The following is a 14312-nucleotide window of genomic DNA, read 5'->3' on the forward strand; positions in this document are numbered from 1 at the left end:
GGCAACAAACATGGCCGCCCGGAAGTCCAGTGCCGGAAAACTACATCTCCCGGCATGCACCGGAATCCCAACATGGCCGCCCGGAAGTCCAGTGCCCCGGGAACTACATATCCCGGCATGCTCTGGGAAAACAATATGGCCTCCCGGAAGCCCAGTGTCCGAGAACTACATCTCCCGGCATGCTCTGGGAAAACAATATGGATTCCCAGAAACCCGGTGGCCAAGAACTACATTTCCCAGCACTCCCCAGAAAATTGAGCCTCGCAGCTCGCCGTAGGACGCCATTTTTTGCTCTGTTACATTACCGGTTTCGTTTTGTGTTTATGGAGGGTTTTCCCGCCGTTTTGGGGGTTCCCCCTCAATTTCGGGGTTTCACCTCTCCATTTCAGAGTTCTTCCCCGCAATTTTGGGGTTCCTTCCCCCAATTTGGTGCTTCGCCCCCCCCCCCCCAGTTTTGGGGTTCCCCCTCCATTTTGGGGATTCCCCCCAATTCCAAGCCCCCCACAATTTTGGAGCCCCCCCACCATCCTTTCTTGGCCTGCCACCCTAATATTAAGGTTCTTTCCCCCAATGTTGGGGTTCTCACCACATTTTTGAGGTTCGTTCCCTTAATTTGGGGCTTAGCTCCCCGGGATCTGGGGCTTCAACCCCAATTTTGGGGGTCCCCCCCAAGTTTGGGGATTCCTCCCCAGGTCTGGGGGGGGTCCACATCCAATTCTGGAATTTCACACTTCCATTTAAGTCTTCTTCCCCCCCAACTTGGGGGTTCGCCCACCCAATTTTGGGGGTTCCTCCCCTATTTGGGGGGGACACAACCAATTTTGGAGGTCCCCCCCAATTGTGGAGTCCCCCACCCTCCTTTTTTGGGTTCCACCCTAATATCAAGAGTTCTTCCGCCCAATTTTGGGAGACCCCACAATTTTGATGTTCCTTCCCCTAACTTTGGGCTTCAACCCTTCAATTTTGGGGGTCTGCCACCCTATTAGTTTGGCCTTCCACCCTAATATTAGGCCTCACCCCTAAGAACCTTGACCCCTAACCCTACGGCAACCACGGATCTAACCCTAACCCCTACCCCAACAAACCCTAGAAACCCTAACCCTAAAAACCCTTACAGCCCTAACCCGATAAGATTTACCACACTAAACCCACTGATGACTGCTCTGGTGGGTCCACATCCAATTCTGGAATTTCACACTTCCATTTAAGTCTTCTTCCCCCCCAACTTGGGGGTTCGCCCACCCAATTTTGGGGGTTCCTCCCCTAATTTGGGGGGACCCGACCAATTTTGGGGGTCCCCCCCAATTGTAGAGTCCCCCACCCTCCTTTTTTGGGTTCCCCCCTAATATTAAGAGTTCTTCTGCCCAATTTTGAGGGACCCCACAATTTTGACGTTCCTTCCCCTAACTTTGGGCTTCAACCCTTCAATTTTGGGGGGAGCTCCCCCCCTCTTATTTTGGCCTTCCTCCCTAATATTAGGCCTAACCCCTAAGAACCTTGACCCCTAACCGTACGGCAACCAGGGATCTAACCCTAACCCCTACCCCAACAAACCCTAGAAACCCTAACCCTAAAAACCCTTACAGCCCTAACCCGATAAAATTTACCACACTAAACCCCTGAAGACTGCTCTAGGGGTCCACATCCAATTCTGGAATTTCACACTTCCATTTAAGTGTTCTTCCCCCCCAATTTGGGGGTTCGCCCACCCAATTTTGGGGGTTCCTCCCCTAATTGGGGGGGACACAACCAATTTTGGGGGGGACACAACCGATTTTGGGGGGGACACAACCGATTTTGGGGGGGACACAACCGATTTTAGAGTCCCCCACCCTCCTTTTTTGGGTTTCCCCCAATATTAAGAGCTCTTCCGCCCAATTTTGGGGGACCCCACAATTTTGACGTTCCTTCCCCTAACTTTGGGCTTCAACCCTTCAATTTTGGGGGGGCTCCCACCCTCTTATTTTGGCCTTCTGCCCTAATATGAGGCCTAACCCCTAAGAACCTTGACCCCTAAGCCTACGGCAACCACCGATCTAACCCTAACCCCTACCCCAAAAAACCCTAGAAACCCTAACCCTAAAAACCCTTACAGTCCTAACCCGATAAAATTTACCACACTAGACCTATGCCTAAAAGCCCTAACCCTAAAAATTAAGACCCTCTAAACCCTAACCCAAAAAGTAAAGATTCTCAAAGCCCTAACCCTGGAGACCCTAACCTTAATTTTTTTTTTTAAGACCTTAAAACCCTAACTCTAAATACCTGACCATAACTAAAACCCTAAGACCCTAACCCTAAAAACCCTATCAACACTAAAACCACAAAATATTTTAAAACGTTAACACACCAACCCCCAACCCTTATAACTCCAGCCCTAACAACCTTAAAATCCTAACCCTAAACCCTGGAAACCCTAACCCTGAAACCCAACCCTAGTGCCTTAGCCCTGAAACCTTAAAACCCTAACATCTTGTTAGAAACACTCTGTAACCAATAACATAGGCTCAGGCAAGGATCTCAGTGAAGTAGCATTTTTATTCACGATTGCAATGTCAGGCGTCCCACAAACTACCTACTAGTTCCATAACACAGTTTATATAAATTTTTTTTTCCTCTCGGTGACCAGGACCCTCCCCAGTTTCCCCATTGACTGGGTAATCCAGGTTCACGATCTATCCGGTGCTTCACTGAAAATACACAGCTGCTGGCCTGTTACAAGTCAATTTTCTTTTTTCCTTGACTGTTTTCCTCTTTGAGGTGGTAATGTTTCTTACACCGTGATTTCCACCCAATTGCTCTAAGGATTCTGGTTGTCTGCATTTCACAAGGTTGTCTGGTAAGCTTTCTTATCACTGCAAGCATATCTCAATACCACCTTCCTTCCCTCTAAACGATGTAACTCTGTGCTAAAACATTTTTATTCCCACAACCTTGATCCCCTTACCCTAAAAATCCTTATTCCCTTTAACCCTAACAACTCTAACCACAACCCTAACCCTTCATATCAACCCCCCAACGCTAATGACACTGACTAATGATCCAAACCCCAAAATGCCCCTAACCCCAGGCAACCGACAAAGAAACTGACACAAAGCTGAAAACTACAAAAAAGGCAAAACCCTGGATACAGACCCCAAATCACAAACACGCGACCAAAATGCTATAGAAAAGCCCCAGACGCAGGCCCCAAGCACTACAGCTAGGCCCCAGAAGCTCAAGACACATCCCAAAGCCAAAATGCAAGCCCCAAACGCTACAGAAAAGCCCCCAAACACCAGACACAGGCTGCAGAAGTCTACATGCGGGCCACGACCCACCCCCAGACACAGGCCCCAACCACACCCAGATGCAGACCCCAACTGTCCACAAGCAGCTCCCAACCCTCCCCCCATGAACTGGACCCCACCCCACCCAGATGCAGGCTCCAGCCCCAGCCCGCACGCCCCAAACTCAGGCCCCAAAGGTGTACAACCAGCTCCCAACTGCCCCCCTCAAAGGGAGGCCCCAAAGCCTGCCAGAGGACCCTAGAGCATACAAGCAGCTCCCAACCCCCCCGGCACAGGCCCCAACCCCCCCCCAGACACAGGCCCCAAAGGTGTACAAGCAACTCCCCGCCCTCCCCAGAGGCACGCCCCAAAGGTATACAAACAGCCCCAACCCCCCAAGACCCAGACCCCTACAGCATAAAAGCAGCTCCCAACCCCATCCCCCAAGGCACATGCCCCAACCCCCCCCCCCAAGGCAGGTCCTAACAGTGTACAAGCAGCTCACAACCACCCCCCCCCCAGAGGCAGGCCCCAACCCCCTCCAGAGGCAATCCCGAAAGGTGTACAACCAGCTCCAAACTCCCCCCCCCCAGACGCAGGCGCCAAACCCCCCCCAGACACAGGCCCCAAAGGGGTACAAGCAACTCCCTCCCCACCCTCCCTCCCCAGAGGCAGGCCCCAAAGGTGTACAACCAGCACCTGACCCCCCCCCCCAGATGCAAGCCCCAAAGGTGCACAAGGCAGCTCCAAACCTCCCCCCCCCAACCCAGGCGTCCAGTGTACGAGCAGCTCCCAACCCCCCCCCAACGCAGGCTCCTATACTGTACAACCAGCTCTGAACCCCCACCCCCCCGCTCCCCAGACGCAGGCACCAAGCCCCCACAGAGGCAGGCCCCAAGGGTGTGCAAGCAGCTCCCAACCACCCCCCCCACGAGGCAAGCACCAAAGCCCCATAGAGGGAAGCCCCTAGCATGTACAAGCATCTCACAACCCCTCCCAGCTGCAGGCCCCAGAAGTGTACAAGCAGCTCCCAACTCCCCAGACATGGGCACCTACAGTGGACAAGTACCTCTCAACCACCCCCCAGCTGCAGACCCCAAAGCTGTACAATCAGCTACAAACCATGCCCAAGGCAGGACCCTGCAGTGTACAAGCAGCTCTCAACCCCCCCCAGATACAAGTCCCAAAGATGTACAAGCAGCTCCCAACCCACTCCAGATGCAAGTCCAAAAGGTGTACAAGCAGCTCCCAACCACCCCCCAGATGCAAGTCCGAAAGGTGCACAAGCAGTTCCCAACCCCCTCCAGATGTAGATCCCTGCAGTGTACAAGCAGCTCCCAACCCCCACAGATACAGATCCCTACATTCTAGGAACAGCTTCCAACCCGCCCAGATGCAGGCCCTGACCCCCCCCCCCCAAAACACAGTCCCCAAAGGTGTACAAGCAGCTCCACAAACCCCCAAGACACAGGCCCCAAAAGCCTAAACATATGCCAAGCAAGTACTAATGCAGGTGCCAAACGCTACAGACAGGCCCAAAAGCACAGGCACACGCCCCAGATGCTCGAGGCCGAGACGTAACTTGGCTTTCTGAATTACTGGAAAGCGGCTTTCGTTCTCAGCGAGGTGTGCGCAGGCTAGACAGGATGGGGCTCCAGGCACCTCTTCACCTGTGGAAACACACTGCCATCAGGCACTGCCATGCCAGACAAGCTTTTTCTGTTAAAACACCCTTCTCAGATGCCCCGCGGCATTCCAGTGACCTGCTTTGCTCCGATTCTAAAGACTAGTGTCACAGCCCACCTTGCCTGTGGCACCTGATCAACAGAAGAGAAAGCAACCATACCGTTTGGAAACCGTCACTGCACGTGCCGCTCCTTGATGCTCTGTAACCTCTTCTGAAATCCTCAGCCACTTCTGTGTAGAGCCTGCCATGGCACCTGCAAAGCAAGATGGATACCCTTCGCAGTCACCTTGCGCAACTCGGCCATTCTGCTCCAACCCCACTCACGACCAGCCTGCCCTTCTCGTGCTGCTCTTCAGAGTGCAGCTTGGCCCCTCTGAGTCTGTGCAAGGCACCTGCGAAAGAAAAAGAAAAGCATAGGCCCCCAAGACCCAGACCCCTACAGCATAGAAGCAGCTCCCAACCCCAACCCCCCAAGGCACATACCCCAACCCCCACCCCCAAGGCATGCCCTAACAGTGTACAAGCAGCTCCCACCCCCCCCAGACGCAGGCCCCAAAGGTGTACAAGCAGCTCACAACCACACCCCCAGAGGCAGGCCCCAAAGGTGTACAACCAGCACCCGACCCCCCCCAGATGCAAGTCCCAAAGGTGCACAAGCAGCTCCAAACCTCCCCCCCCATCCCAGGCGTCCAGTGTATGAGCAGCTCCCAACCCCCCCCCCCAACGCAGGCTCCTATACTGTACAACCAGCTCTGAACCCCCCCCACTCCCCAGATGCAAGCACCAAGCCCCCGCAGAGGCAGGCCCCAAGGGTGTGCAAGCAGCTCACAACCACCCACCCACCCCCCCCAGAGGCAGGCCCCAACCCCCCCCCCCCAGATGCAAGCCCCAAAGGTGCACAAGCAGCTCCAAACCTCCCCCCCCCCCCCAAACCAGGCTTCCAATGTACAAGCAGCTCCCAACCCCCCCCCAACGCAGGCTCCTACACTACAACCAGCTCTGAAACCCGCCCACCCCCACACTCACCAGACGCAAACACCAAGCCCCCGCAGAGGCAGGCCCCAAGGGTGTGCAAGCAGCTTCCAACCCCTCCCCCCCCCGAGGCAGGCCCCAAAGCCCCATAGAGGGAAGCCCCTAGCGTGTACAAGCAACTCCCCACCCTCCCCAGAGGCGCGCCCCAAAGCTGTAAACACAGCCCCAACCCCCCAAGACCCAGACCCCTACAGCGTAGAAGCAGCTCCCAAACCCACCCCCAAGGCACATGCCACAACCCCCCCCGCAAGGCAGGCCCTAACAGTGTACAAGCAGCTCCCACCCCCCTCCAGATGCAAGTCCCAAAGATGTACAAGCAGCTCCCAACCCCCCCCAGATGCAAGCCCCAAAGGTGCACAAGCAGCTCCAAACCTTCCCCCCCATCCCAGGCGTCCAGTGTACAAGCAGCTCCCAACCCCCCCCCAACGCAGGCTCCTATACTGTACAACCAGCTCTGAACCCCCCCCACTCCCCAGACACAGGCACCAAGCCCCCGCAGCGGCAGGCCCTAAGGGTGTGCAAGCAGCTCACAATCACCCCCCGCCCAGAGGCAGGCCCCAAAGCCCCATAGAGGGAAGCCCCTAGCATGTACAAGCATCTCACAACCCCTCCCAGCTGCAGGCCCCAAAAGTGTACAAGCAGCTCCCAGCTCCCCAAACGTGGGCACCTACAGTGGACAAGCACCTCTCAACCACCCCCCAGCTGCAGACCCCAAAGCTGTACAAGCAGCTACAAACCATGCCCAAGGCAGGACCCTGCAATGTACAAGCAGCTCCCAACCCCCCCCCCAGATACAAGTCCCAAAGATGTACAAGCAGCTCCCAACCCCCCCCAGCTGCAAGTCCCAAAGGTGGACAAGCAGCTCCCAACCCCCTCCAGATGCAGATCCCTGCAGTGTACAAGCAGCTCCCAACACGCACCCCCAAACGCAAGCCCATACTGTGTACAAGCAGCTCCCAGTCCCCACAGATACAGATCCCTACATTGTAGGAGCAGCTTCCAACCCCCCCAGATGCAGGCCCTGACCCCTCCCCCAGACACAGTCCCCAAAGGTGTTCAAGCAACTCCCAACCCCCCCCCCCAGATGCAAGCCCCAAGGGTGTACAAGCAGCTCCACACCCCCCCCCAAGACAGGCCCCAAAAGCCTAAACATACGCCAAGAAAGTACTAATGCAGGTGCCAAACGCTACAGACAGTCCCAAAAGCACAGGCACACGCCCCAGATGCTCGAGGCCGAGACGTAACTTGGCTTTCTGAATTACTGGAAAGCGGCTTTCTTTCTCAGCGAGGTGTGCGCAGGCTAGACAGGATGGGGCTTCAGGCACCTCTTCACCTGTGGAAACACACTGCCATCAGGCACTGCCATGCCAGACAAGCTTTTTCTGTTAAAACACCCTTCTCAGATGCCCCGCGGCATTCAAGTGACCTGCTTTGCTCCGATTCTAAAGACTAGTGTCACAGCCCACCTTGCCTGTGGCACCTGACCAACAGAAGAGAAAGCAACCATACCGTTTGGAAACCGTCACTGCACGTGCCGCTCCTTGATGCTCTGTAACCTCTTCTGAAATCCTCAGCCACTTCTGTGTAGAGCCTGCCATGACACCTGCAAAGCAAGATGGATACCCTTCGCAGTCACCTTGCGCAACTTGGCCATTCTGCTCCAACCCCACTCACGACCAGCCTGCCCTTCTCGTGCTGCTCTTCAGAGTGCAGCTTGGCCCCTCTGAGTCTGTGCGAGGCACCTGCGAAAGAAAAAGAAAAGCATAGGCCGCGGCAGCATCCAAAGCCGCAGCACAGCTAGGACAGGTACTCTCACCTGCTCCCTTACTCTGCCCCCTCACCTGCCCTCGAGGCAGATGCTTCCATCTGCTCTCTTAAGCCAGCCACAACACCTCTGGAATATAAACAGGACTTTAACTGTATTTTGTGTAGTTAAGTAACTGCAGTGACAACCGCACCCCTAAAATAACTGCTACATCTGTTCATCGCTCACCTTGCCAAAACCAGCTCTGGTCGTGAAGTCCCAGGTCGTACGCTGTGTTTCAGCTTTAACAAATGAAAACAGTCAGAAGATAATCATTCAGCTGCCAGCATTAGCACCCATCCCTCAACAACACAAGGGACCCCATGGCTAATTTTATCATTTCAAAACAGCAGCCCCCTTGCCTCAGCACCTGGAAAGTAGATCAAGCCAGTCACCGGGTTGCCTACCGAGTCCTTGACAGTTCCAAAAGGAGCTCTTTCCTGTGACCAGTTCCTCCTAAGGTTTACCCCTCTACTGGGGAGGGGAAAGAAATACAAACAAAAAATCAAACATCAAACAATCAATCAAACATCTGCGAGCTTTCAAGATTGAATGACAGACCTCTCCTCTAGCACTATTCAAGCACTATGAAAAACAGCTGCTCGCAAGCAGCTCAGGTCTCCCCCTCCACATTTGCCAAACACCACGGAGATGACTCTGTGCCAGCTGCCCTTCAGTACGTGCCCAGAGGCAGACCGGATGTCTTTGCCAAAACAGTCCGGACAATGTATTAGTACACCGATGGACCGCCACGTTAGTTACCATCACTAACCGCCAGGCAGGACAGCTCCAGGCCAAACACACACACACACAGGCACGCTACAAACGTTACGAACAAAACACAGAACACAAGGCACAAAAAAAAAGAGGACTCCCAGAGGGAAGCCCTACAGCTAGTCAGAACAGGTGCTCTGCAGCAGACCCAAGGAGAGATTCAAGTGTCACGACACGCGACTGGAAGCAACTGCCAGAACTGGGATGATGGAGGCATAAAAAGCCTGCCTTTAAGACAAGAGACCAGAAGGATGGGGAGTGCAAACCCCAGAAGAAATCTCTTAGGAAATGAATTCCCAAGACAGAGCTCCTGATGAAGCCCACATGACTTCCGCAACAGCGAGGATGGAAGCAGATGCCATCTGAAACCGAATATGATGCACAAGACCTGAAACACATCGGCGCTTTAAGCTGCGACTGCAATACAAGAAGTGCTCGGATCAGACCCATGATGACAAAACAAGCATTTAGGACCTTTGGTACGGCTAACAAGTTGCCTTTCTAGTCTGTCCAGTGCAAAAAGCAATGAGGATATCAAGACCTGAGGAGCACGTAAAATATGATGATCACATCAAGAAACATTTGACACAAAGACCCGAGGAGTGCATGACACAGAACACACACTGCAGAAGCAGCACTACAAGACAAATAAACAGATGGGAACTGTCCTGCCTGGCACATACACTCACACTACAAAATACCCCCTGCTCCTTCTATTAGCCTGGTGACCCAGCCTCAAGCAGCCTGAAGGTGACGCAGCCTCAACCACCCTCACAGTGGCACCAAGTATATTCAGCCGGCTGGCTCCATGCCGCTCCGGCTCCCAGCTCCCATCAGCCACACCACATATGCAAATACCAGGTGCCCCTCAACTTAGCTCTCAGATTGCTGGATGGTAAATTCCCTCCACCTCAAGAAATGCACAGACACTGAGAGACATCTGAGTCCATGGCCAGGCTCATCATCATCTGCAAAAACAGCGTACCAGCATTCACTAGCACACCGGCCCTGATGCCCACCTCCTCCGCAATACTGACTACCGCTGAAGCAACATACGGTTGTGCTCACCCGTTCCTGTCTGAGTCCAAGCTCCAACAGCACAGCCAGTATCACCCACACCACCTGGGAAAACAAAGGGATAAAATGATCGTTGTGTTCTCAAGTAACCACCCACCACACTGCTCCTCTATCCCACCCAGCCTCACCTCAGACCCTCAGCAGATTCTGAGGAAGGCCTGCTGCAGCACCTGCTAAACCAGGGGAAACACTTCAAGGACTTGCCTTAGGGGGACCTTGCTTAGGGACACTGACTGGGCTGACGACCCTCTCGCCTTTCCTCAGCACTCCACAATGTGGGGATTCACCTCTCCAACGCTGCAAGAAGCACCCACAAAAGAAAAAAAAAAAGGCAGATCATCAGGCATCTCACAGGCACAGCGTACCTGCTGCAATACCTCTCTTTCACTAGCTCTTTTTCTTCAGCTGCTCACATGCTCCAACTCGGCCGGGCCAGCACCACAGACTGGTGGTGCTTTCCACACTGCTGGAAAGCAGGCTTTATTCTCAAGGCACGTGCAGGCTAGATGAGATGGGGCTCCAGGCACCTCTTCACCTGTGGAAACACACTGCCATCAGACACCGCCATGCCAGACAAACTTTTCCTGTTCAAACACCCTTCTCAGATGCCCTGCGGCATTCCAGTGACCTGCTTTGCTCCCATTCTAAAGACTGATGTCACAGCCCACCTTGCCTGTGGCACCTGATCAACAGAAGAGAAAGCAACCGCAGCGCTTGGAAACCATCCCTGCACGTGCTGCTCCTTGTCACTCTCCGGCCTCATCTCAAATCCTCAGCCACTTCTGTGTAGAGCCTGCCATGGCACCTGCAAAGCAAGACAGAGACCTTTCATAGTCACCTCGTGCTACTTGGCCATTCCGCTCCAACCCAGCTCATGACCAGCCCCCCTACTTAAGCAGCTCTTCAGAATGCAGTTTGCTCCTTTGAGCCTGTGCGAGACACCTGTGAAAGAGGAAGAAAAGCATAGGCTAAGGCAGCATCCTAAGCCGCAGCACAGCTAGGACAGTTACTCTCATCTGCTGCCTTACCTCTACCCGCTTACCTACCCCGAGGCAGATGCTTCCATCTACCCTCTTAAGCCAGCTACAACACCTCTAAAACAGAATAGAGGGGTCACTTAGAGTGACAGTGACAACCGCAACCCAACTTTAACTGCTCCATTTGTTCATCGCTCACCTTGCCAGAGGCAGCTCTGGGTGTGACGTCCCAGGTTGTACGCTGTGTTTCAGCTTTAACAAATGAAAACATAGAAGGTAATCATTCAGCTGCCAGCATTAGCACCCATCCCTCAACAACACAAGGGACCCCATTTCCAATGTTATTGTATCAAAACAGCAGACAACTTGCCTCGGCACCTAGAAAGTAGATCAAGCCAGTCACTGGGTTGCCTACCGAGTCCTTGACAGTTCCAAAAGGAGCTCTTTCCTTTGACCGGTTCCTCCTAAGGTTTATCTAGGACTGGAGAAAAATAAAAACACTCCACATCTGCGAGCTTTCAAGATTCAATGACAGACCTCTCCTCTAGCACTACTCAAGCACTATGCAAACAGCTGCTCGCAAGCAGCTCAGGTCTCCCCCTCCACATTTGCCAAACACCACAGAGATGACTCTGTGCCAGCTGCCCTTCAGTACGTGCCCAGAGGCAGACCGGATGTCTTTGCCAAAACAGTCCGGACAATGTATTAGTACACCGATGGACCGCCATGTTAGTTACCATCACTAACCGCCAGGCAGGACAGCTCCAGGCCAAACACACACACACACAGGCACGCTACAAACGTTACGAACAAAACACAGAACACAAGGCACAAAAAAAAAGAGGACTCCCAGAGGGAAGCCCTACAGCAAGTCAGAACAGGTGCTCTGCAGCAGACCCAAGGAGAGATTCAAGTGTCACGACACGCGACTGGAAGCAACTGCCAGAACTGGGATGATGGAGGCATAAAAAGCCTGCCTTCAAGGCAAGAGACCAGAAGGATGGGGAGTGCAAACCCCAGAAGAAAAATGCTTCGGAAATGAACTCCCAAGACAGAGCTCCTGATGAAGCCCACATGACTTCCACAACAGCGAGGATGGAAACAGATGCCATCTGAAACCGAATATGATGCACAAGACCTGAAATACATCTGCGCTTTAAGCTGCGACTGCAAGACAAGAAGTGCTCAGATCAGCCCTACGATGATGAAACAAGCATTTAGGACCTTTGGTGTGGCTAACAAGTTGCCCATCTAATCCGTCCAGTGGAAAAAGGCAATGAGGATATCAAGACCTGAGGAGCGTGTAACATATGATGATCACATCAAGAAACATTTGATACAAAAAAATTACACGCACAGAAGAAATGATCTGTTTAGGCTCCCACTGCAAGACAAGAAATGCTCAGCTTCCGTTTGAGCATCAGCATTATTCCAGTGAGGTCAAGTGTTCGACACCCTCAGGAAGGCTTCCCCAGGGCCTGCCAAGCACCAGGAGCAACAGCACAGCACAGACAACACAGAACACAGACACCAAGCTGGAACTGCCCTGCCTGGCACATGCTCAAGCCCTACCTGACAGAATCTCACACCCCCACACACTGTCTGACCGTGATCAATCCTAAAAGGCCCCATCCACAGCAATGACTTAAAAGCACAGACCCTCGCCCTATGTGTGCATTCAAAACCCGAAAGCAAACATAGCACTTGCCCCACAACTTAGCTTGGGAATGACGGGAGGCAGGTTCCATCCTCATCAAGGAACACGAAGGCTAGCCAGGACATTGCTTCCGGCACGAGGCTCCTCTTCACCTGCAGAAATAAAGTGCCATCGGGCACTGGCACACCAGCCAAACGTCTTCCAGTGAAACACCCACCTCAAAAACAAAACAGTAGTCCACTGACCTGCTCTGCTACTGAAGTCAGATAGACCAACTCCAGACAACTGCCCGCCTTCCCCTGCCAACCACCCCCAAACACACAGTATTTGCCCCTGGACTTAATTCTCAGGGGTCACAATCCATCCTCAAGGTGGACCACAGAGGCCAACTAGGATGTTCCCACTATCTTCTTCGTCCCCGGAAAAGAGGAGTCACCCAGAGGTGGGACCAATAGACTACCAAACCAAAAACAATGCCCTTTTCCCAACTTTTCTCCACTCACCTTCCCGATCCAGGCTTAGCGCTTCCATTTACTGTGCTGAGCCAAGGTCACGTAGCTTAGACCAAGGAGAAAGAACAAACAAAAATGACAATCCACAAAACAGTCTATACCCACTCCTCTTCTTTCTTCCCCTACCCCAACAGCCAAGAAGCCCCAGACCCATGTTCCCCAACCCAGTACCACCGCTTCGCTCACCTAACATCCCAAGGAGATGCATCACGCTCCCAGCTCCTCTTGTGCTCAGAGCATCTCCAGCATTTCAGGAACTGGAACCGCTGACGCCTGGCGCGCCTCAGGAACATGGCAGGAGATGTACTCTGTCGTCACAAGGTGCTTCCAAAGCCTGCATAACAGGCAAAGCAGACTAACACAATCCACTGACCAACTCAGGGCCCACACTGCCGTCCACTCACTCTTGTGCCTCATTCAAGTGTCCGTGCCCATGCCCTGGGCTACAAGAAACAAAAAGAGAAGGTCATATCCGTGATGGACACACAAACAGTACAGCTCCTTGCAGAGGACTCAAACGCAGAGATGAGAGCCAGAAAAAAAAAAACACACCCTCAGGTCCACAAATACCAAAAGGCCATGAATGCACAGCAGCCCCAACAGGGGTAATCACAGACTTCTCCTTTACAGATGAGAACGGTGACCCTGCTCAGTCTCTCCGTAATACTACCATGCTTATGCGGTCAAGGAACAGTACCCCACCATTTCTTAGAAACGAGTTACCCGGCAATACCTCCTAAGCACACCTCTATTACGTGAATTCCAAGCACTTAAAAACTAGAAGGCTGCAACGTCTAAACACTCTACAGCCACACAAACCACAGGCAAAAGCTCCAAAAATAAAACAAACTGTCCCTAACCCTGAAAAAGACCACCCCTTACACGCCTACTGCTGCTCTTTTCAGATGCATGCTTACACAGGGAGCTTCGATGATACTTATCTCCTAAACCCTGCTCCATCACTTTGCCACCAAGGTTGTAACTTTCATAACATTTGCCTTAATTCTGCAGAAATCATAAGGGACCCAAAACCACAAAGTAAACACACAAAGTAACACTGCCATCCTATCCGTAAACATGCTATAACAATTACTTACCTGAAGAAGAGCTGCATGCAATACAGGCACCTATTACTAGATTGGTTTACTCTAACAGATCCTACTAGTTGTTACCTCACAAAGATGGGCGTACCGGTCTCTACTTGGAAACGCATCAGTCCATAGACTCTTAACCACCTAAAGAAACCTCCAACTCACTGAAGGAAAAACAAAGCACTTACCCCAAAGTGCAGCCCAGGCAGAATGAGCTCTCTGATGGGATGCCTGTGACTCAGTGACCACCAGGCCCTGCCTGGAACCCAAACCCAATCACCCGGGAAAGGGGAGGGGCAAAACACAAGAAAGTAGAAAGAGGAGAAGCAGCAGCTGTGGTTTATTTATTTTTGCTTCAGCTTTGAATATTGAAAGCTTTTCTCCTCTACAACTCCTGTCTCAGGAACCAAACAGCATTGCAGTGACCTGCTT

The 14312-nt window shown here is 52.8% G+C and overlaps 1 long non-coding RNA gene across 16 annotated transcripts; it reads right to left on the reverse strand.

The window, feature by feature from the left end:
* Window positions 1–7097: 7097 nt before the first annotated feature.
* LOC136790285 (uncharacterized) lies at window positions 7098–14312 on the reverse strand. Of its 16 annotated transcripts, none has more exons than XR_010829820.1 (13): window positions 12976–14312; window positions 12781–12835; window positions 12329–12429; window positions 10991–11101; window positions 10820–10872; window positions 10686–10737; window positions 10535–10585; window positions 10312–10448; window positions 10057–10178; window positions 9848–9940; window positions 9635–9688; window positions 9440–9534; window positions 7101–8266 (listed from the first exon to the last, which is right to left on the reverse strand). It is a non-coding gene; the product is annotated as an uncharacterized lncRNA (long non-coding RNA). The 16 variants fall into 16 exon arrangements; XR_010829814.1 differs by having other exon boundaries at window positions 10690–10737; window positions 12976–14310; XR_010829816.1 differs by having other exon boundaries at window positions 7098–8034; window positions 8200–8266; window positions 10312–10737; window positions 12976–14307.

This window comes from Anser cygnoides, chromosome 3 (assembly GCF_040182565.1).
Source record: "Anser cygnoides isolate HZ-2024a breed goose chromosome 3, Taihu_goose_T2T_genome, whole genome shotgun sequence".
In the NCBI taxonomy this organism is placed as follows: domain Eukaryota; kingdom Metazoa; phylum Chordata; class Aves; order Anseriformes; family Anatidae; genus Anser; species Anser cygnoides.